We start from the raw sequence: 25,028 nt of genomic DNA on the forward strand, positions 1-25,028 counted from the left end.
GAAGCGACGGCTCCTGTCCGCTTGATTCCCCAGGAATAGTACGAAGGGTTCGGATGGTGTAGGAACGGAAAATGAAAGAGGTGCTTGGCCTCAAAAAAGCGCGGATTATGCACGACGAAGGATATAAATACAATATGGGCTTCCATGTGCGTTCCTCGTAGGATTTCACGGGACAATAATATAAAGAAATTACGGCATCTCGATCGCTTAGCTCGAGCGGCGAGGCAAGCGCGCGAATGCACAGCGCAATTTCGGCAACCCATGCCATCCCGTTAGCGCATATGAGTAATTTTTTGTCTCAGACGTCCACTGAATCGAACCGTCTTTCTGTACGAGTTCAACTAATAATTATCATTTGTTTCTTGGTGTAAAATTATAGCTCGCACTGTGTAATGGCTAACTGTTGCTCTCAGTACAGGGTATATTCTCGAAGCCAGGCTTTCTTCGAATGCATCTGGCACTGCGGGTGCAGTAAATATACAAATAAAAAAACATCGACGACCAGGGGATAGAGTCCGCTACGAGGGTGACAGTTTCGAAGCCTTTCGATAAATATTGGTGCGCCAGAAGCTTGGTCCTACGACACTGTCCTTAGTTAATATAAGAATAGGACTGGACTGGCTATTTCGGTAATGTACGCTGCAAATGAAGACTGTGCGCAGTCACCGGTAGGGTGATGCGCTTCACAGGCTTCCAATCAAGCGTTCATACTTGATTTCAAGAAAATGCTACAAGACAGTGAGGGTAATTACGCAAAACAAAAACGAATAATGGATACCTGACTTGATGAAGTGATTTTTTCAGTGATTTTTTGCCCGGTGCCTTGGTTTCGTACCGCTCGTAAAACAATATTTGACACGCGCACTAAGCCCTTGAAGGCAATAAATCTACTCTCCAAACCGGTCGATTAATCAGTCAAGCAACCAACCTACCAATAAAAGAAATGGTCGGAGCCACAGCGGTCGCATCAACCAAGGCAAACCAACAAAGCGGGCATGTATCGATACCTGCATGCATTTCCAATCTCGATAAGTAATGCATAGTTTCTATTATTCGACACTCCGCGCTGACCGCAAAAATGGCAAGACAGTACACGGGCGAAATCGACTTTTGTTTTCTGCACACCGTCCGATGGTCCTGCGTCGTTTATAGTCACAGATAGGACAAAAAAAAAAAAAGACAGTTATACAGCCGGAAAAAAACCAACTCTAAGAGATGAACGAAAATACAAAACAGACACGGCGCGTCACAAGCAACTTCGTCTGCTTTTAGTTTCGCTTATTTTCACAGGCAGGCGAAGTGAACCTCTCCCTTTACACGGCAATAACGTTTTACCGATATACAGAAAGAACGTCGGGCAAACAGCCCTCTTCTGTCTTCATGTCCTCCCTATTCCTCCTCCTCTTGCTTGAGTGAATGCAGGGATAAGTAGAAACGCCGCAGTCGTATATAGTATAAGGCCCACGCCTACCCCATCTCCGCGCTCCGATGGTCATTGTTGACGTATGAAACAACTTTCTGACTCATCGCCCAGTGACTCCGCGCATTCTTTGTTTAGCCCCGACTCTGAACACCATAAACACCGCAGTGTAACAATCACAACACACCACCGTCACCACTACAAGCCAAAGACTATCCCACTACTTTCAACCCGCATGGCGTGCGTGTGGTATCAAAACCGCGTCTTCGAGCGTTGAAGCCGAGCTCTAATGCACGAAATACACTGTTTACGATTACGTTTCCAATTTCCCGTGTCAGGTTGTTCAGTGTAAGGTCTCCCGTCTCCGTTTATTGAAGAGATTTACCATAGCGCGATCCGCTACAGTGATGCGCTGCCGCTCAGAGCCACTGCGCATGCGCAGATCGCCCTGTGGGAGCTAGATGGCGCCAGGTGCCAGTCAGCTGCGCACACGCCTGCCGCGTTTATAAAAAGGAGTGCGCTAAAGGACAATTTTCTCCATTTTAACTCCGATATAGACATTCTTGTTTAGAGCGTATTTGCTGCCTAATTCTAAATACGCGAATTACACAGTACCCTATTAAGTCTCAAACTCATTCAACGAATTTAAAATTTTTCTACTCAGTTGTGTTGCATGAACTTATGACGTCAGGCGTAGAAAGTAATGTTCCAAAAGCACCGACCACCTCCGAAAAGTCTTTCATCTTCCATTCGGGCGCTTTATCTGTTCTGATGAAAGCCTGTGAAGTCATTTATCTTCCACCCCTCTAGCTCGGGGATCCAGTTGTGAGGTCGGAGGATAGGAAGTGTCTGGAGAACCATGACGCTAACGCTAGGAACTAATTAATGTGTAAAAAAAAACACGCCCATTATACAAACACTACAGTCTTTCTATACGCGTCTAAACTTAAGCCCTCACGCACTCAACGCTGATATTACACCGAGCGTTACGTAGAGCATTATACAGAAGGTAAAAGTAGTGTTTGAAGGCTTCGACGATTATGACAGTGAATGCACGCGACATAATAGGCGACTCAAAACATTTGGTTTATGGGGGCATAAAGTTCCAAAGTGACTCCGGCCATGAGGGACGCCGTAGTGAAGGGCTCCAGAAATTTCAACCACCTGGGGTTCTTTAACGTGCACTGACATCGCACTTATACCTTTGCATTTCTAGCGCCCTAACCTCAAAGATAGCCCTTCTCGTAATTTTAATACCTTTAAATTTAGGCTGGCATTCATTCGGAACGTTGCAGTAATGTACTCCGTGCATTACAAACGCCAATTCAGAATTTGGCTCTGGCGTATTAAAAAAAATAAAAAATAGCCATGCTTGCAGAGCTCGCAAACACTTGCTACCGCTGTGTAAATAGCCGTGTGAGTAGAGATGCAAACGAATTCCTACTCAAGATTCATCATCAGCACCCGACACCTTCAATATGCTTGTCGTAAGATATTGTAATAAGCTTCCCAGTTCTCTTGCTGGAGCGAGGAACTGAACGGTGTACTCTAAACGGAAAGGAGTAAAAAGAGACTAGCGCCCTTCTTTTTATAAAATGGAGATCCCTAGAGGACATCTTACGCCCTTTTTACTCCCATAGGGGTGTATTCTTGTTTAAAGTGTGGTTACATTTCTGGTTTGGTTTGTAGTTTATGTGGGTTTAACGTCCCAAAACTACTTCGGCTACGAGGGACGCTGCAGTGAAGGGCTCCGAAACTTTCGACCACCTAGGATTCTTTAACGTGCACTGGTATCGCACAGTACACGGGCCTCTAGAATTTCGCCTCCATCGAAATTCGACCGCTGCGGCCGGGATCGAACCGGCGTCTTTTCTACTTCGTTACGTTTCTACTTCACCCTGTCTGATGTGCAGAAATGTTTCATTTCAAAAAATGTTCTTTTTTTCAAAGAAATTTGGTCTGCAATTGGGCCTAAAGTGGACCGTGACGAGTTTGCCAGGGAATCTTAGGGAAATTTTCCGGGGGGGGGGGGGGGGGTGCTTTATAAATTGCTGCCGTTAATGTATTAAATCAGTGATGCTGTGCACATTCCGGCTTCGTGTCGAATGTTAACAAAGCAAAAAATAAAGCAGGTGCAAATACAGCATTGTCACAGGCGACGTGCGTTTCCGAAGGCGCCGTTACATCAGCGCTATGCGATATGCCGTACCGGTCATCTCAATCGCACGTATTAACCCCAGTGACAGAACTTTCGTTGGGCGACCTACACGACATTCAAATCTCGACTTTATTAATTTCTGGTTCCCGAAGTTATAACGGTAACCTGCATAACAGAGCGACTACTTTGGAAGTAAATACTGTAGTCATATGCCGATCTGGCGCTAGCCTCAAATGCAAAATACATGTACGAGGTACTATACCTCACGTCGTGAGTTGCATGCTTGTTTCTTTTAATACAATAAAAAGCAAATTCTAACTAAATAAAGCTCGTCGTTTTTGTTCGTCCGTTCGGCTATCCCTTCGCATGGAATAAGAACAATATAGGCGTTCCTGTGCGTCACGCAACAGGTCGACGTGCTTTATAAATACAACCCAGTAGTACATGAGCTTCGGTAAAGCCATCTTCACCAACGGAGGCTAAGCCCCGTCAAAAAAAAAAAAACGACAGAATCGTGCCCAGAATATGACAAATATTTTGGCGTATTTTGTTGTAGCACTGCAGTATTTTCCGGTACTTCTGTCGCTACGAGGGGGGACAACACAATGCTACAAAAAAATTCTGTAGTTACTACAACTTCGTGGCCAAATATGGTATAAAATATTTATTATGACGAGAAGATATTTTTTGTTGTTTTTTGAGTGAAGTTAATTAAGATAACAGTTGGACACCCATGTATTTATAGCGCATATATAGTACAGCTTAGAACAATTCATGAGAGCCTCTACGAGAGCCCTTTAAGGGAAGACGAAGGCACTCCCTGCTCCATAAAGGAATATCCTATTACATGACATGCAGTACAAAGTCACCCAGGCACAGCAAGGGTTAGCCCACAATACTTGTTCGGAATTGTTTTATTCGGAATTAGGATTGTTCGGAATTAATTTTTAGTGCGTAAGCACTAATCCGATGGATACCAACCCGGAACAAAATCGTCGGTTCCCTGCTAACGTTGTCTGTTCGCCTAGCATGAGCGCTTTGTTGAGCGGCACTGCCCGCTCATTGTTGTCTTCTACGTAGAAAAAATCCATGCTTTCGCACTGATTGGAATGCAGTAATCATTCCCTGTAGTTTCCTTTTCAAATCGATTGCAGTATTTGCCCATACAGTTACACTTAAATAGTGTAATGCAAGAGATACGATAACGGAGACACTGCTCCTTCATCGCAAACAGTTCGATCCTCAAAGAATATAGGACGGCTCTTCGCATACAAGCATGATTCTCACTATACCTCCGTCTAACGCGCGACAGACCAACGGCGCGCGATCGCCAGCCACGAATGACCCACTATTATGTGTACGAGCGACTTTGCAAACCACAGAGATTTACAAATGTTATCATGACTATAAGAACGCCTATTTCATGCACGTGATATGGTTATCGTCCTTCCAGATTTCAAGACCGAACTACGGACGGGCATGAGCCAATCCCGGCAATACTTAACAACTATAAATCCCAGAGGGTCTGCAGATTTAAGTGAAATACGTAACAGAATACGCTGACTTAGAGGACTTACTCGAGGCCGATTAATATCACAAAACGTGAGTTCTTAGAGGCAATAAGGAAGCATGATCCAGATAATATAGAAGAAACCCGAGTAAGCGCCAACAAGTCTAAAGGAACGTGAGACAGAGGCGCAATGGAATTGATTGTGTCCAGAAGAAAATTAATGATTAAATCACGCACATTAACCACAGTATAGAGCTATTATAGGTTCCCATATGAGACTAGTCGATAGGCCGGCATATGATACCGGCTCCCGTGCTTCCATTGTTATCCGTTTTTTTTTTTCGTACGCCCCATTAATTTACCGACACGACAGCCGCAGGCGTGTGGAGGAGACACAGCCTCCAATAAAGTGCGAGATCCTAAATAAATTCAATGGCGCTCGATTGGGCGACACGAGGGAAGTGTGTAAGCTGTCGTCGTTACGAACTACACGCTGATTGAGCACACACCGATTTCTTATTAATTTATTTTATTTTTAGTTCCTTTTAACGCCGCGACATCGGTCATTGTCTATATTCCATTCACATAAAAATGACACTTCTGGCGCAGTGGTGCAACGATTAAGCGACAAGCCACTGTCCTGTGAGTGCAGGTGTAGCAACAGGTGGGGCTTGTGCCACCCAGGTTGCCCTTCCCGAGCAACCTCTCCAGACCAGTTAATAATTTAACTGCCACCTGCCGCGGTGGGCAGTTTGCTCACAATCCTGTGTCAGGCCTTCACTTTGTTTACTCATCAAGCCACTTTCTTCGAGAAGTGTCTGCTGTAGCGGGCCAACGCTTATCAAGCCTGTTGTCACTTGTTACTGTGGGCCGGGTATCTGGTGTACGGGGTTACTCTACACGTGTGCTATTGTATCGCTAGCCGATGGCATGCCTCGGTTGTCACCACGCTTCCTTGATAAGGCGAAGCCCCTGAATCATTTGTCTTTTAGGTTCGTGTTGCTGTCCGAATGAATACTTGACTCTACGGCGTATGTGATCAATATTGTGAAGAGGGTGGGATCGTTCGGGCCGAGGCAATGACCGAGCCTGCAAAAACGACGACGACGCCATGGCAAGCGAGGACATCAGTGATGACCACCACCCCGGGATCTCTGGCCGAGTTCTGCCCAGACCCTGGGAATATCGACGTCTACGTGGAAACGTTCGACCTGTATGCCACCGCCAACGGAATAGACGCAAGAAAGAAGGTTCAAGTCTTCTTAACAATCCTGGGTGAAAAGGCTTACGTGACTCTGCGTAGCGTGCTGCTGCCAAAAAAAAAAAAAACCCACGGAAGTCAAGCAACCCGCAGCTCTCCGAAAGCACTATGCTCCAAAATTGTCAGTGGTTACCGAGCGTTACCACTTTTACCAACGAAGATTTTGGCGATTGCCGTACGGAATGTTTCAGGCCGTGACGGACCAGGTGTCACAAAGCATCTCTGGCACCGCGAGTTACCTGGATGATGAGTTAATAGCCGGCAGAAACCTCAGAGTGCTATCAGCGTTCCGAGCAAGTGCTACAAGCTCTCGGTAAGCACGGCATTCGTGCAAACGCAGGGAAGTGTAAATTTTTCCAAGTGTTTGTTACTTGGGACATGAGCTAGACAAGAACGGCGTATACCCAGCAACGGAAGAAGTGACGATTCTCGAAACGCCAAAACTATTAGGTAACGTGACTCAACTAAAGGCGTTTTCGAGCCTAGTATACTACGCGAAATTTTTGCCTGATCTAGCGAGCATGCTATAACCTCTCCACCAACTGTTGCGCAAGGGCAGTACATGAAAATGGTCGAGCCAGTGTGACGCATGCTTCAATCGCTGTAATAACTTGATAAATGGTCTTTCAACTACATGATGTAATGAAGGAAATGCACGACATGTTACGCTTCTGCTCACGGCTTAGGCGCAGTGCTGTCGCACGTGGTTGAGGGTGTGTAGCGACCGACTGCGTGCGCACCGCGAACAATGACCCAGGCCGAGCGTAACTACACTCAAGTGGAAAAAGAAGCCTCTGCAATTGTTCATGTTTATCTGTACGGGCGTAGTTTCAATGCGATCACTGATACCAGTCAGCTGCCGTCATTTTTGAGGCAGAGCACCACACAAATGCCGTAGCTCGTGTGCACCGCTGGGTAATTTTTCTTGAAAACTACAACTTTCGCATTGCGCACAGAACAAGAACAAAGATAGCCAATGCAGATAGCTTGTCACGTCTTCCACTTGCGGAGACCTGCTATGAAGCAGAAGAAATTTATTTTTCGCCCGATGACACCCGATAACTCCCCGTAACTGCGAAAGGTATCGGGCGTGAAACTGTGAAAAATGCAGTTCCCAGTGCTGTTCGTGAAATGCTATGGCACAGATGGTCATGTTCTGTGGACGCTCCTTATCAAAGCCTTTCTACGTGAGGCGATTTGAACTTTCAGTGGATTGCGGCTCTTTGGTGTGGAACAAGAGTTGCGATACCACAGTCGCTTCCACGTGAAGTCATATGTTTGTAATGCCAATGTGTTGCTCATGCAGCAAAGATGAACGCACTCGCATGCAAGGTCACTGGTTTGCCGGGAAGGAACTGTGAAGCAGTGTGAAATTTGCCAAAGTACAAAATCTGTGGAGCCACTGGCACCGCTTTCATCTTGGAACTGGTGCGCAAGCAGTTGTGGAAGGGTACATTTAGACTTATGTAAAAGAAGCATGATCCCTTTTAGCTGCAAAGTCCTATTGACAATGGTTAGAAATAAGCATCACGACGTCAACTACCAAGCAATACACGGTCGAAACAGTGCGCTCTTGGTTCGCAAGTCATTGTCTACCGAGAGATAGTCACAGATAAAGGGCCGTAATTTTGTGCAGAAAAGTTGTTGGAAAACGAAGTTAAGCACACACTTACTCCGCCATAACACCCTCAGTAGAACGGTTCGCCAGAATCTGAGAGTAATGTGCGCAGTGCAAACAAGCGGAGCATTCACCTAGACTTTTAGACTGCGTAGGGAACAGGTGAAGTGTAGTCTAGGCAAGGTCGTGAATGTGATATCGGCAATGACGTATCATGTGGTTGTCGATGGACAGAGTGCACGGTTTGTGCATGCGGACCACCTTGCTACTTTCTTCTGTAAATCCTTCAGTCATTCTAAACAAATCTCTTCTTACCACTTGCAGGTGACCTGCTCGAAAGTGAACGTTTCCTTGCAGCCGCCTCAAGCCGACCAGTGTTGGATCAAAGTGACTGTTCTCCACTAGAGCCTTGGAACACAGGGATGCACAGTTCACCTGTGCTACCCAAGTTCCGAGGCCGTATTGACTGACTTATGATATTCTGACCTTGTTGGAGGGGAAATGTTATATCGAGACAACGTTTATCAATCGTGTTTTCACTGTTAATGTGCGCCGCGTATCTGATGTGCGGGGTTACTGTACATATGTGCTATTGTATCGCTAGCCAATGGCATGGTATCGTTTCTGCGTGTTACGTTCGTGTTGCTGCCCGAATAAATACCTGACTTCACGGCATCTCTGGTCAATAATGATGCCTTTAATCCACACGCATTGAAACGTAACACAACTGGAATAAAAACGATCCCCACTTGTGCAGGTCTGTTCGTCAGTGTTGCAGTGGTTTGTTTAGTTCATTTTCGGGTTCACATGCTGATATGTTGGAACCTACAGCGGCAACAAATGCGATGCGAAAATCAAGTAACCATGTTCAAATTTCTCCACCACGGAAACGGATAATCAAGAAGAGTCCCTAGGCGCCACATATCGTAAGATCCGCGAAATTTTTGAAACTTGCTTTTGTTCCATCAACGGCGCCGGAGAAACTTGATCGACATCTACCTGGAGGGCTCAGATTAGAAGGCCATCAATGTGAGAAATCTTTTTTTTTTTTCTTGGTGTGGGCAAGGGGCACTCAATCCCGTTGTTTCTACTCGGTGTAAAGGTAACGACCACCATGACAAGCATTAAATTCCACTGAGATTACGCTGACAACAGCTTGGAAAAACCAAACGGAAAGGGTGTGTTTGCGTGAGCTCTCTATTGCGCCCTCACTGGAAATATTGGCAGTAGATAGAGAGCGATCGCGATTGTAACTGCCGCGAAGACTTCGAAGCGCTATGTGCATACGAAAGAAAATGAGGATCCAGGCTCTTTTGATAGGCTAACAACAACAACAACGACTCGCATCTGGGACGAGGACATCATTATCTGACTGAGGATGTCTGACAGGACATACGGTTGTCTCCAAACGATTCTATTTTTAGGTAAGTGAATATTTTCTTGATATTGGGGGGGGGGGGGGGGGGGGGGGGGTACATGGCAGGTTTTTTTTTGCTTGTTGAGATTATGCCATTAACGGCGTCTGATCGCTTAGGTAACACGAAGACCAAGTTCTCAACTTAAATCCTTCTGTAAAAATGTTTCGAAAGCAAAAAACAACGCAGAACCAACGCAGGAATACAAACCACATTTTACTTTTTCAAGAAAATATATTGAAACTCATTCCGATTGAAAATTCTCTTGCTTCTCTTGACACATGGTGTGTACCACAAGCTGTTAGGAGTCTGGTAAGATCGAGGAGGCACTTGCTAGGTGCACCTTCCAACTTGGCGACGTCTATATTCATTTGTTTGAGCAAGCAGCTCTAGATGCTTCAAAACAAGGTTGAAAAGTCTCATGCACAATCGCAGACAACGAGCCGCAAAGGGATACAGGATAATTCCCTCAACAGGTATAACAGTTGAAAGGCAGAGGTCAGTTCCTTTTTAAAGGGAATAATGGCGCAGCATCAAGTGACGAGGACAGCAGGACAGATGTCTCACCAACTTGCTCAATCCTATACAGTTCCTTTTTGTTCAGTTAAAATAGGTAGCTTAAAAGCAACCGACAAATTGTGAGCGCGTCAACCAGCATAATAAAATACAGTAGGGCGTTAATAACGCGCAGAATGGTGCCATTGAAGATGAACACGATAACACTCATTAAGCGATGGCAGTGAATCGAGGCGCTCATTGATCTCAGTTCTAATTGGATATTTTAGGAGTTAACTGGTATTCAGGAACTTGCCAAAAAGCTAAACGACTGGCAGGTAATTGTTAATGTTTTACAGCCTTGCGCAAGGCCATGACTAAGAAATCAAAAAGTTCCTATGCTGCCACATGCCTAGTTTTAGGTGCATGCCTAACAAATGGCTTTGGAAAACCGGGCCATTTTTTTTCTACATTCAAAGAAGTTCAACAGCTGAACCTGTGGCCGTTAGGACGCAGGAAGGCGACACGAACACAAAGCTGGTTAGAATTAGGTCATTCCACTCTCCTCGTCTTGCTACGTCAAGAATGCAATTACGCCCTCGTTCTTGAACGTTCATAAACTCGGAGATCCTTCGAGACATAAAAATCGAGGCGATCTCATCTTACCGGTCTTACCCCTCGGGTGAACGTCGGGGAGGAAAAATCAATAACATCGCACTTACCAAACTGTCACTGCCAGTAATCGAGGACTGAGAGTCCAGTGGATCCGCAAGAACTCTGTAAATATAAGCAAAAAGTCCATGAAGGAAGTCTCGCAAGCCAATCGGGAAGCAAGCGCCGACTTAAGTTCGGCGCGATTCAGGCATTCGCCGCTGGATGGCGCTACGTGGCGCACCAGCACGCAAAAATCGAAGAGCGCGAAATTCGGAGCAACGTATTCATTCGCGAGCAACGCATTTCTAAGGTGGTTTTCCGTCGCTGTTATCTCTTCATTCCTTGCTTTTTTTTCTTTCATCAGAGCCCCATCTCCAATGTCTTGTGCAATAAAAAAGTAAAGATAAACCATCTCGCTTCATTTATGTGCCCCGCCCACGAAACGGTCGCGATCAGAATAATCCCAGAAATCGAAAAGCAAACGCAACTCACGAATCGATAACTGCCGCTCGTTTGCACATATTTCTACGGCTTGTGTAATCAAAGATTTGAGACTCCCACCAACTCTCCTTCGTGGAGCAAATGGTTGTCTTGAAGCTAACTCTCTTTATGCTTGCTTTTTTATTTTTCTTAACTTCCCGTCACTCATCCTTAGCCGTGGCGAATCGGCGGAGTAACGCGCACTCACCACAAGCGTCAAAAATCACCCCCAAAACGGACATAAGCTTAGTCATGTCAGTGGACAGGCTAATAGCTTCCGGTTAAGTGTACAACTTCGGAAAGTAAGCGTCGCCGTAGAAAAGCGACGCCGGTGGTCAGAACAGTAGCAAAACTACAGTTCGAAAAGTAGTGTCCGCAACACATTTAGTATGTTTGGCAATGGACAAGAAAATACAGAAAGATCTTGTACCAGGTTTGCCAACATTCTCTACGACACGACAAATTATTAGTGAGCCGCCAATTTTTCGACAAGGTGACTGAGATTTACACATTTCTTCAAGAACTGATTTGATTTATGGGGGCTTAACGTCCCAAATTTCGTCCGGGAATTTAAACCACCTGGGATTCTTTAACGTGCATTGACATCGCACAGTACATGCGCCTCTAGAACTTCGCCTCCATCAAAATTCGACCGCCGCGGCCGGGATAGAACCCGCGTCTTTCGGGCCAGCAGCCGAGCGCCATAACCACTCAGCCACCGCGGCGGCCTCTCTTCAAGAACTAATCAAGCCTCCAAGACACAGAGTATATATATAGATTGAAAGCCCCCATGAATTCCTTGCTGCGAGAATACTTCGTGGAGAAGCATTCAGCGAAAACGCATACATTGGCAATAAGCTGCCATGCGTTTGGCCTTCACGAAAATAGCAAACCTATGGCACTCCTGTATGACCCCATATCCCCAACACTAACAGATGAGCACAGGAACGATGGCATAGCGCTGATTGGAACGTAGTCCCGTGACACTGACGTCAAGTCATTAAGTGACGTGACGTATTTGAATTCTTTGTTACTAAATACCACGTCCCTACTGCTAACAGGTTACTTAGACGAAGGCAACTAGAGGTCTTTTATTTTACGAATTGAGAAGCTTCCCTCACAAAACACGGATTAAGAGAGAATGAGTGAGAGAATAATGAAAAAGCAGGTCGATTAACTAGGCAAAAAGAAGAGAACAGAGCTCAGCACGGAGCGTGTCCGTATGAGCCTTTACTCGTGACAACACACGAAACACCTTATAGCGAGTCTACTCTCTAAACAAAAAATACGCCTATGTGGGACTAAAAAGGGAGTAAGCTGTCCTCAAGCACACTCCCTTCTTTTAAAGGGGGTGCGCTTGAGGAGGGATTGCTTCTTTTTTACTCCTTTAAGGTAAGGGGGGCTGATTCCCCCCCCCCCCCCCCTAAATCAAGCTCTGCCCTTCCCCCCACCAGTCTTCCTAGGACTTTCTCGTTAACCATGCCCCCTCCATCCCCCCCACCCCTTCCGGGTTACAATAAAATTCCTTCAGTCCCTCCCGAAAAAAATTTTTGGCTACGTGCCTGATCTCAAGCATCTGTTCTTTGAACAACTGAACAGTGCTACGATCCCTTCCTTCTAGTCGAAGGTTGGCCGCTCTGATAAGGCCTAAATCGGAGGCTAACCGCTGACTCACGCCACCTACGGTGGTGAGACGAACTTTTCAGCGAAGCTTACAACTCCAATGTAGTGGACAAGAGAAATTTGCATAGCACCATCAGTAGCTGGCTGCCCAGCTCATGTAGGCGACGCTCCTGCTGGTTAACCCCTGCGATGGGGCCTACGGGATGACGTAGCCGGTTTCAAAGCAAAGTTTTACAAACGGCATCATCAGAGAGCTATAAAATGCGATGATATCCATATATATTAGCGTACCGATAGAGCTAAGTGCAAACAGAAACATGAGAAAAAAAACTGACAAAGCGGACAAAAGAGGACGACACAGACGCGCGTTTGGCTATCAGGACGTTCTCAACAGAAAGCACAGCGGAGCTGCGCTAAATTGGAGTGTGGTCATGAAACTATTTAGACGAATATGGGCTCAATTCTGTAAATCAGAAGACTCCTTTGTTTCAACGCAGGAACCAACAGAAATAAAAAGGCGTATACGGTGCCTCGGTTTTCAGCTTCACCGTTTAGAGCTCCCCTTTGGTTTGTATATGCACTGCAAACCAGAATCAAAGCAATATAAAAGAAGAGTGGTGACAGATACGCCATTTTGTTTTTCAAGCTGAGTTTAGCAATGCAGCTGAAAGCTGAAGTTTCGGTTGTGGGCGCCAGGAGGTCTTGCAATAGAGCTGCCAAGCAGACAAGGAAAAACTCTTCCAGGAAAAACTATGCCGGCTTGAGAAACAAAATGGCGTTTACCAACCGAACAACGGTTGTCACCACCCTACAATTCCTCGCGCGTAAGTCGTCCTCTTTGTTGTGTTCCCTGTCGCGCTTTTTATTCTACGAACGGACCCGCCGCGGTGACTCAGTGGTTAGGGCGCTCGACTACTGATCCGGAGTTCCCGGGTTCAAACCCGACAGCGGCGTCTGCGTTTTTATGGAGGAAAAACGCTAAGGCGCCCGTGTGCTGTGCGATGTCAGTGCACGTTAAAGATCCCCAGGTGGCCGAAATTATTCCGGAGCCCTCCACTACGGCACCTCTCTCTTCCTTTCTTCTTTCACTCCCTCCTTTATCCCTTTCCTTACGGCGCGGTTCAGGTGTCCAACGATATATGAGACAGATACTGCGCCATTTCCTTTCCCCAAAAAACCAATTATTATTATTATTCTACGAACGGGTACTAACTCGCTCAACAGTCTCTTCCAATCTAATGAAGATATTACAATAAACAAAAAGCAAACAAACAAAAGACGAGAGCGAGCAAGAGAAAGAAAACTTGTTCACGGCATCTAACCCTCCACATCAAACTGAAAAGCGAGCGTTCTTACGCAAATGCCCGAGAGCTCCATTGTTTGTCTATAACGCCGTGTCACGTTCCACTGAAACGCCCCGCGCTTTATCAGAGCGACATTGAGGCGAATAAGCGCGCACCCCCAAAAAAAAGGCCCTCCCGAGAAGTTTGCGTCGAGGACTTCGGGCCGCAAGCGCTGAAACAACAGCTGCGAATCTCTAATCGCTAATTGTTATGAGCGGAGAGCGAGGTTCGAGAAGAAAGAACGCTTGACTGACAGCAAAGTAAAATGCAAGTGAACGCCCGACACACGCGCTCCGTCAGTAGCAGACTTGCAGGGTCTGGACGAAAGGCGCCTGCTGCATGAATCGCCGAGGTGGACAAGTTCGTCGCATAAGTTTTCCAGAAAAAAAAAAGATACGGATACAAATGCGCAGCAACTGATGGAATTGCTGCAAGAATGCATAAACATAAATTTCCCCATACAAACCTTCGTATTCTAGGGAGGGCATACCTTGTTCTTGGCATACTACTCTTTTCTATGTTCCACTTCTTCCAAGCTCACATCGATAAGCCGCTCCACACCTACGTGCTCAGCGTATTGTGCTACTCGTGACCATGCAAACAGCTGGCGCTAATAACGACACGGGTGGTAGTCGGGATTCAAAAGCATACGCTTTCTTATGAAGCGCCTCGAGCGTCTACTCTCGACAAATCGAGCTGAAAACGGCCGAAAAATCTGTTGCAATTATGCAGCGTGCGCATTAAGGGAGGCCTCTTTAGTACACTCGATGTTCACGGGACGAAAGTGTCAGTTCGAATTAACCGGTTGTCCTCCGAATTAAGCGAGTTCGCAGTGACGCAACGTCAGGCTGCCCATTCATCCTATCATAACTCGCAGACGCGCGGACATCGCGACTTAGAATACTTGATGCTCCTGTGCACAAACCACGCGATCGAGAGGAGTGCCCGCATTCGGACTCAGAACCTCTCAACTCTCCAACCCTGGGCATCAGGAGAGCGACGGGAAAGAAGCACGTCGGAACATGAGCCCCCGACAGGCTTCGAGCGAGGCCATTCAGAGGGAGGCAACTGAGAGATGCGCCCGCGCGAAGACGCGACAGTACATCCGTCCACGCTCTGCAGATTCTCATAGAACCATGACAAAGTTTTAATACGCCAGTTCGATTTCAAACTGAGAATCCGGTCCTTCTTGCTGACACAAATATCCACAGCGTCTGTCGATTTCCATTTTACGACGGGCATAAATCACAGCGCAAAATCAAATCTAGAGTGAAATCAGCGAGAAATTGAAGAAGGGAGGGCCACGATAACAAGCCAAGAAAAAAAATATGTGCCGCAAGGAGCGAGTACGGTATCCTCGAACGATTTATAAAAACCGAAGGAAGAACAAACAAGAAGAAATCTGGAACACGGGGAAAGGAAGGGGGTGGCGACGTCGTCTCCCGGTTGGAGGAAAACACGCAGGAATCCGCCCCCGCCCCGATTTCTTCCAAAACTGCGACGGCACTGGTTCGCAAGGAGGCAGCCGCGGAGAGAAATCAAAAGAATAATAAACGCGGAGAGCGCAGCGGTCGGAGCTGCTGGGGCGAAACTAAAAAGTAGAGCGCTCGCGAAGCACGGCGCCCGGACTTAAATCCCGCCTCCCGTCCGGGCAAGAAACGCCCCGCTCCGGAGGTTCGTGGCGCTTCGCGAAAACTAGAAACCGGAGAAAAACACTCGTTTTCCGCAGAGCGCCGACGAAAAACGGAGAGCGCAGTTTTTTTTTTCGTTCGCCGCTCTCCTATCCCCCCTCGCCAGAGCAGCGAAGCTCCGCTCCAGCGTCGCCCGGAATTCTCCGCGCGCACTGAGGGAGCGCGGCGCGCGCGCGCGGAGCAAGAAGCTCTGCGCTCGCGACGCCCGTGACGTCACGTAAACGCGGCCGGCGTCGTCGGCGCCGTAGCGCGCTCAGCGCATGCGTCGTAGCGCCGACACGGCGGCGACGGGCAGCTGCCTCCGCGCCAAACCCCGCCTTTGCTGCTTCCCCCAGAGCCGGCCCTCCCGGGGCGACCGCCCCCCCTTCACCTGAGAACAGCCCCCCCCCCCCTCCCCCCACTCCCAGCATAGCCATTTCACTTTACTACCCCTCCCCCCCCCCCCCCCACTTCGGCGCTCGCCCCCTCTCTCGACCGCGACGCCGCGCTACGCGCGCGCCGCAGCAGCAACCGGCGCCGGAGGTGGTGGCGGCGGCGTTTTTCGCCACGAGCCACGTGGTCCCGTATTTATAACGTCACCTCCTCACCCGCGAGGAGGGAGAAAATTTTTCCGCAAAGCCGTCGCGTGCGCGTTTTAATATCGCGAGCTCGTGCAGCCAGCGACGACGACGAGCAAGCCGCAGCCGCTCTCGGCGTTCGCTCTCAAGCGCCGGCGTTTTCGACGGCCCCAGACGTTTAGCGCAGTGCCGCGCGCTACGACACCGCCGTCGGCCGGTTCCGCGCGCGCGCGCTCTGCATGACGGCATCGACGACGCGGCCCTTCCGCGTGTCCGTGTGTGCCCGTAGCGTTCGTTATCGTCACAGGCTTGGATTTTCGTCGTGGGACCGAGCAGCCCGTTGCCGCCTCGGTTTGGCCACTTCCTCGTCCCGAGCCGTCACCTTCATGGAAGACGCACCGCACCAACTACGCTGCGCCGTGGTCACCGTCGCCTTGTAGACTGACGACGCCGGAGCAACCGCCTCCAGAGAAAGCCTTATTTCCTCCTCCGCATCCTCCTCTCAACGCCCACCGTGATTCGACAAGAAGCCATTGGACTTCGCTGTCCGTTTCCTCTCTGGCTCGTGGTGAAGGTTCGTCGCTCGTGTCATACGGAACAGGGAGAGAGAGGGAAGAAGAGCAGTGTCCGAAACGTCTTCACCGCGCACACCCCTTCCACCGGAGGGCCTGGGTTCGGGCCGTTAGTGCGTCGCGACACTTGCTCTGGCTTCGGGGGCACTCCTTCGCAGCGCTCCAGGGCTTCTCCTCTCTCGGTGCCCCCAGAGCATAGGGGGAGAGGACGAGGCGTTCTCTTGGAGCTCAGCCACCGCCCCACAATGATCGGAGGAGGGGAAACGGCGACGGAAGCGTGATTTGCGAGTGGCCGTTCGCTCCCTCCGCCACCAGCGACACCAGGAACAGGAGCAGCAGTGCTGTAGCTCGATATATACCGTGTACATACACACACACACACACACACACACACGAACGCACGCACAAGGCCCGTCGGTCGCCACGCCGTCCTTTGTGCCCGCGTCGGGAGAGGAAAGTGTGCGGGTGTGTTGCGGTATCCCCTCCGCCGCGAGGAGTGTTAGTAGTTGCATGTACCTTGCGTTCGTCGCTAGCGTGTGCTTGTGTGTTGTACGGGCCGCGTGTACGTGACACAGTGTGCTGCACGTGTTTGGCCCCCCCTTGTTGTGCGTCGTCCCCTATATATACGCAATAGCATCGCAGTTATTTCCCCCGCCTAGCAATGTCGCAGTGATTTTTTTATTTCATTTTTTCGCGGTTGCCGGCATCCAGCCAAGTGTCTACTCACTTAACCCACTCCCCCTGCCAGCAATCTCTTCATCCCAGCGGCCGTGTCTGTAACGACGTCTTGCATAGCCCTCGACCAAACAGCCGGGCGCTGATTATACGTCAATCCCGGAATCTTGTGTGTACGTGATTAGTGGATTCGTATACTGTGTTATCATTGCTGTTGGTCTCGCTTTTTATGTGTCGTTTCGCAAAAGTGACGTAATACACAAGCAGGACGCAACGCCGCCTTGAAGAAGAGTGAAACGTCGTATAAACTGAACAGGCACTGTAACCCCAGTTCACCGTGAACTAGAGCTTCGGAGAACTTCACTCTGCCTGGATTATTACCGAACGCCTCCAATGACAGTAGGTGCTTCGTCAGCGAACCTAACCCGTCGTTTCTTCAGTGGGACGCAGTTTGTGTGAATTTCGAATTTTTCTCTACGATGACCTACACAGACCTGCTCGGCAAAGCTGGATTAGAGCAGAAGTGTTGATACGTGACAACCGTTCGCTTAATCCTCACAAAATAACCGGACATCTATAGAAGGACTTGGAATTTTCGCCCTTTAAGGCTACACCGACGCACCAACAATTGTCAAGCCGGTATAGCGTCGACTTCACGTGAGTGCCCATCCCTTAAATCACTTTGGCTTTGGCGCTACTTGTATGCGTATTATGGAGTTTCCTAATACTTTTAACCGTGTGAAGGTTTCGAAATGTGAACTAAAATTATTCTCGAGCTTCAATGGGCTTCAAGAGGCGGCGGAAAAGTGTGCTGTGCGTAATAAGGATGCCGAATTGTGTGTTTCCTTCTTACAGGCTGACAAAACGCCGTAATTCTTTCCGTCCGCCTTCGCTCCTTTATTAGTGGAGAACAAACGCTGCAGTAAGAGCGAATAAGTGAATGTACCAGCACAAGCGAGCAAGCTGCCGGGCTAGTTGGTGATGCATGTTGTAAACTAGCTCGTTGTAAAGCGCTCGTGAACCTGTTTCTGTGTCCCTTACTCTGTCCCTCGTCCGGTATTTTGCGCTTCCTAGTTTACAACATGTACCAGCACAAGCCGACGCTTTACATATCACTCTAAACTGATTTGGAAGTGTGACAATGCGATGTATAGGTTTCATTCCCTCGGATGGCAGGGCACGAAACTGATTGGACAGTGCGTTTCGTCCTTGAGAAGTGACTGGGCAGCCTATTGATTGGCCAGGTTGGTTCCAGGAGAAACCATCAAGGAGCGCTGTCATTCGGAAGTTTTGGATACACTGAGTGACATCAAGAACGTAAGGGGGGGTCCGGCAGTGTTTCAGACAAAACTCTAATCAGCAACATTTCATTTCATTAATTTTCTGCTTAAGGGCCCGAAGGCATGACTCAAGGGGGAGGGGAAGCGCAGGTTAACATGGTTAAAATTTCTTGAACAAGCTCGAAAGAAACAAAAAGCAACCACAAAGCAAACAAGCAAGAGAAAAATACAGCAAGATATAGAAATAACAGCAAACAATTAATAAGAAAACGTACAAAGCGGTAATATGGCAGGTGGCGCAGTTTGATCAGGCGGATTGACGTATTAGCTAATATGACTTTTCAGTTCATCGCAGAATTTCGTTCTGTCTGTGCACGTTACTATGTTTTCGGGCAGGGAATTCTATACTACTATTGCGTGGGGGAAGAGTGAACTATTCATTGCTAAGGTGCGGATAGGAATGCGTGTTAAAGACTGGCAGTGATTGAAACGGGATTATCTTCTAAGAGGTGTTGTTAGAAGTCCATGTCAGGACCTTCGTTGTGCCTTCTCTCCCCTATTCCATCTTTGCCCCCCTCAAATGCTGTCTTGCAATGGACGATGTAATCATTGCATCAAGAAGTTAAACGCGTGTGTTCGACCACGATGTGTGACGTCACAGAACGCTTCCCTGCGGCAAGAGTTCTCGCCACGCGTAAAGTGTCGGTGGAAGATGTTAGCCAATCGCGATTAGCCTCGGCCGCCGTGCGCGCACGCGGTCTTTGCAGTGCAGAACCGTTTGGCCCGGGCAACCGCGGCTGCAAGCTTCAATTAATTCGTATAGCCTGTCGTGACGACCACCAGAACCGGACTGACTGCTCGTCTATAAACCATGCCGACATGCTGTTCCCTTGAGTGCGCCTAATTTGTTTGCTGTCGGTTTCTGTTAGTGCTAACTTTAACGCGCCGTGATTGGCTAATGCTTGCATTTGGAGCCCTTCGCAATAAGCCGCGTAGAAGCATATCAAGTTAGGCCTGAGAAATTAACTCAAGAAATCGTTTTAAAAATGTACAGTCATGAGAAATACGACAAGGAAGAAAGCTTGGCATTCATCTATTGATTACTTCATAATTATGCGTGATTAAAACAATTTTCTCTGTTTTCTAACTAGTTTCCCTCTTGGCGTATAATATTCAAAAGTCATTCTCAATTTCGTGAACAAATAACCATAAAATTTGTCCATTTTGTGCCGAAAGTTTGTTGCCCCTTACATTCCTCACGACTGTGTGCGTCTCCGAGTTTCACCGGAGCTCTGGTATAGGGTCTCGGAGTGTGTGGGTTTTTTCGTTTTCTTGCTCTCTCTAGTGCGAGAACTTTACAACTAAATCGTGGTTATTTATTTAAATAACTTCTTATGACAGGAATGAGTCAAAGGAAGTATCACTGATGCTCTGAAAACGGCGTTTTGTCACGATCTGGCCGCATGATGAGCGGACAGAAATTGTATAAGTAATCATTTTAGAGGGCGGGAATTTTCACTCTGCGGTTTTGACATGTTCCATTAGAAAAATCTGAAATTTTGAAAACTTAATCCCCAACGGATATTTTTTCGTGAGTGAATCCGATTATCTGCATGTTCACTGTGCGCGGTAACATAGTTTGCTTGGCGGTGTGCAAGGCTTGGCGATGAAGCGGCATCAGAGGCATGGAAGTGCGGGTGTCCTGCTCTCGAAGGATAGAGCTATATGTTCGCTATATGTTTATGCACAATGGTGCACGGCAGCGATGTACAGTCATTAACGATTGAAATTCCATAACACGAGTGTGTGGCCTCCAGTAAATTTTGCAGCGTATAAATTGTAAATTGGTTTTTGGGGAAAGGAAATTTCGCAGTATTTGTATCACATCTCGATGGACACCTCAACCGCGCCGTAAGGGAAGCGATAAAGGAGGGAGTGAAAGAAGATAGGAAAGGGATGTGCCGTAGTACAGGGCTCCGGAGTAATTTCGACCACCTGGAGATCTTTAACGGGCACTGACATCGCACAGCACACGGTCGCCTTAGCGTTTCGCCTCCATAAAAACGCAGCCGCCGCGGTCGGGTTCGAACCCGGGTACAGCGTGTAAGTGAAGCGTCCATCACTCGGATGATGTTCAGAAACATGAACAAATCCTACAGTCCTCATTTAGTGGTTTTACTGGCTTTTGAGGAAAGGAAATTTGGCAGTATCTGCCTCACATCTCTACGGACACCTCAACCGCGCCGTAAGGAAAGGAATAAAGGAAGGAGTGAAAGAAGGTAGGAAAGGGATGTGCCGTAGTACAGGGCTCCGGAGTAATTTCGACCACCTGGGTATCTTTAACGTGTACTCACATCGCACAGCACACGGGCGCCTTAGCGTTTCGCCTCCATAAAAACTCAGCCGCCGCCGCGGCCGGGTTCCAACCCGGGTACAGCGTGTAAGTGAAGCGTCCATCACTCGGATGATGCTCAGAAACGTGAACAAGTCCTGCAAACCTCGTTTAGTGGTTTTACTGGTTTTTGAGGAAAGGAAATGGCGCAGTAACTGTCTCACATACCTCGGTGGACAGCTCAACTGCGCCGTGAGGGAAGGGATATAAGGGAGTGAAAGGAAGAAAGCAGTGCCATAGTGGAGGGCTTCGGAATAACTTCGACCACCTGGGGATCTTTAACGTGCACTGACATCGCACTGCACACGGGCGTCTTTTGCGCTTAATAGCTTCGCCTCCACCAAAATGCGGTCGCCACGGCCCGGTTCGAACTCCTGTACTCCGGCTCAGTAGCCGAGCGCCCTAATCACACTGAGCCACCGCGGCGCGTTGAGGCCTAATGCAAATTATATATTCAGTGCAAACTCTCAGCAGGCACCGCCATGGAGTGCGAAATATATAAAGGCCGCGCGCTGCAAGCACCGCTCTTTAAAGTTTTTCTGTCATTAACTACTGTACGTTCCCGGCTTTGTCCTCTTGACATCATCATCTGGTAGCCAGCTTCATTAACGAGACCCAAGTGAGAATTTAAGCGGAAATTCGGTATTGGAACCGAAATCTAAGTCACCAAATTACAAAAAATTACGCATAGTCACACGCTTATGTTTTTGCTAAATCTGTACTGTAAACTTTGTGAAGCAGAGAGAAGGTAAGAATGCAAAAAAATCTGTCGCCGCCTCGTCAGAGAATAATAAAAACAAGAACAGAATAAAACAAGCGAAACGGGTACCGCTAAGAAATATTCTAAACGCAGAGCGTACAGCGTACAAGGGCCAGGCTTTCTCTACTGCTGCCATAACTTTGTAAAATGCTACCGTGGGAAATAAACTAATTTGTTTGCCTCATCCAAGGCATATTTACTGAGATTTAATTGCACACTGTCCTGAATTGTTCGGCTTGAAGATAAGTGAGGCCCGCCAACAACTGGCATAATAGGCAACATTGTAGCGAAATTCCACAGCTGCTGGCTTGCGCGGATCGGTCTCGTGCAGTAAATTATCGTACTGGAGCAGCAAAGATCGGTTGCTGCAAAATGTCATCAAATTCTGATCGCTCACTTCCCATACGAAAATTTCTTTATACAGTCTATAGACTGTTCATAGACTTTTGTCTTAAAGTCTACAGACTCTCTATGGACAATCCCAGAGAATAGTCCATAGGCAATACAAATCCTATAGACAGTCTATAGACAATCTATAGATTTATGGCCATACACTTCTAGTAGACTTTTGTCTGTAGACAGTCTATCGACCATGAATAGACGAAAAGAAATATCTATTGGAAGGCAATAGATTGCGTAAGAAGACTATAGACTGCCTATAGACAATTTCTGTAAGGGTTCGATGTTTGCGTTGGTAACCTATGAGAAGGCATCGTCGTGAAATTTCTCGAAAGCAGTACCGACTGTCGTAACAGTACGTCGCATCGTCGTCCAACACAAATGGGTGGCATCTTGCAACACTAGTTAAGACTTGTTTCTTGTGCGAGAGATGTATGTAAGACACCATTTTCATGCAGAAATGTGTACATTGACCACAGTGGTAGATGCGTCAGCGAAAGGTTAAGAGAAAGCGAAGATGAGTGCAAGACTCTCCAGGGACGTAGAGACTTCGCAGATCATTAGAAGAAATGAAAGTACATAGCCGGTTTTTTTTATTACGCTCAATTTAACATCCTCACCGAATAGAATTTGGTAGATCATTGATGTTTACTACTTAGAAAAGGTGCTTAGCGTAAGCCTGCCATCTATCGAGCTTATGGAGAAGGAAGTCGGGAATACTGGAGAGTATCTCTGAGGTCACAATAGGCAGTTTACATAGAAAGAAAATGAGAAAGATATCAGAATGGGGGCTTACAAAGAACTTAAGCGAATCCATACTGAAGTGTTTTTTCAACGCAAGTTACTGGTTTGTGGCTAAGTGTTTACGCTGGGTTTCCCGTGTTTTTGCCTAGAGTGCTTTGAGTATTCCTTAAAACCATCAAACGTGTAGTTCCATCCCAACTACTCCACATCCAACCGCTGTTAAACAGCTGCTCTTTCGCCAAAATTTCATGACCACAATCGGCATGGGCGGCCAGATAGGTTCGCGCGCGCTGCATATTTGATCTGCGCCCCAAGCTGAAGATGAAATGCGCTGCTCGTTTAGTCACGACACCGTTTAGACTGGTGCATATAGACCGTCAGGTTGAACTTCGGTCCGACTCCGCAGCGCGCTCCACCCTAGAGCTCCTCCTTATGGAGGGACCAGGGGACCGCACTTCAACCGCTGTTGTGGCAGGTTCAAACCCTGACGGAAAGCGCTATAAGCATATCCACCGGCCAGGAACTTAAACGCTTTGCCTCCCAGCGAAGGCGAGTGGCCTTAGTCACTCGACCACGAATTTGCACTTTTAAAATTTTCTTTAGAGAGTCTATAGGTTGTCCATAGGCTTCAGTTCATAAAGTCTATAGACTCTGTGTAGACAAACCTTAGAGAATAGTCTATAGGCAATAGAAATCTTACATACAGTCTAGAGACAATCTATGCATCAATGGCCATACACTTTTAGTAGACTTTTGTCTATACACAGTCTACGAACTATGAACATACAAAAAGAAATATATATAGGAAGGCAACTGAATCTATAAGAAGTCTATAGACTATCTATAGACTATTTTTGTAAGGGTGGTGATCATATGATGTTGTAAGGGAGCTCATATATAAGAGCAAGTTCAGGTTGTATTGTCGCCTTTCATGCTGCTTGGTGAAACATAACAATAGGTACCCCCCCCCCAATTATGACTGTATATTTGTTTACAGGATGGAGGCTACTGACTGCAGTATTTACAAAGGACATCCCACCTGCCTCGCAGCTTGCATGTCTGCCTGCCTCTCTATGCAGTTAATCTATAAGGAATGCGGTTTGCAGTTACGTCTGTGCAGGACGTGGATTATTTCGGTGTGCCGAAATGCTGTTATGGCGGCGGTCATGCCACTACGCCCTTAAAATGGTTACGCGGATCTTCCTAAGAGGTTTGATCGTTCACCCTGTGGTGTCAACACGGATGTCATTCAACAATGTATTTCATTTATACTTTATAATGAGTGGCATTCAGGAGCGTCTAACCATATTGTTTCCTACGCAGTTACGGAAATTAAAAAATTCTTCTTCCCAAAAGCAGGGGAATTAAGTTCTTCGCAATAAGGGCAAAACGCAGCATGAATCACATACCTGCTAGTTTGGCATTCATTGTACGACCTCACGAAGTGCTATCGTGAAAGCAGCGTGCCAGAAAATAAAGGCTCATTACGCGCACAGCCGGCAAAAAAAGCTTCCGGGGTGCTTGATTTGCGAGGGAAAAAATTATATTCGGACTCAATCACTCAAGAATCGCCTGAAACGCCTACAGATATGAGGGGGCGTGCATACCCTCTCCGCCGGTAACAGAACCAGGCGACTGTGTCGCGAGGCGGCGCTAATAATAATAATTGGTTTTTGGGGAAAGGAAATGGCGCAATATCTGTCTCATATGTTGTTGGACACCTGAACCGCGCCGTAAGGGAAGGGATAAAGGAGGGAGTGAAAGAAGAGAGGAAGAAAGAGGTGCCGTAGTGGAGGGCTCCGGAATAATTTCGACCACCTGGGGATCTTTAACGTGCACTGACATCGCACAGCACACGGGCGCCTTAGCGTTCTGCCTCCATAAAAACGCAGCCGGGCGGCGCTACAGTAAATTTGATTCCACTCGCACGCGTCCCGTAAACTTCTGCTGTAGACTGTAAAGTCCTTCGTGCTGCATTACA

General features: G+C 47.5%; 1 long non-coding RNA gene across 1 annotated transcript in view; it reads right to left on the minus strand.

Moving 5' to 3' along the window:
* LOC144110585 (uncharacterized) overlaps positions 1–25,028 on the minus strand; it is a 296,323-nt gene that overhangs the window by 38,823 nt on the left and 232,472 nt on the right. The window contains exon 3 of the long non-coding RNA XR_013309879.1: positions 10,600–10,654. This is a non-coding gene — a long non-coding RNA (uncharacterized LOC144110585). The remainder of the gene's footprint in view (positions 1–10,599; positions 10,655–25,028) is intronic.

The sequence above is a fragment of the Amblyomma americanum genome, chromosome 11, assembly GCF_052857255.1.
Source record: "Amblyomma americanum isolate KBUSLIRL-KWMA chromosome 11, ASM5285725v1, whole genome shotgun sequence".
In the NCBI taxonomy this organism is placed as follows: domain Eukaryota; kingdom Metazoa; phylum Arthropoda; class Arachnida; order Ixodida; family Ixodidae; genus Amblyomma; species Amblyomma americanum.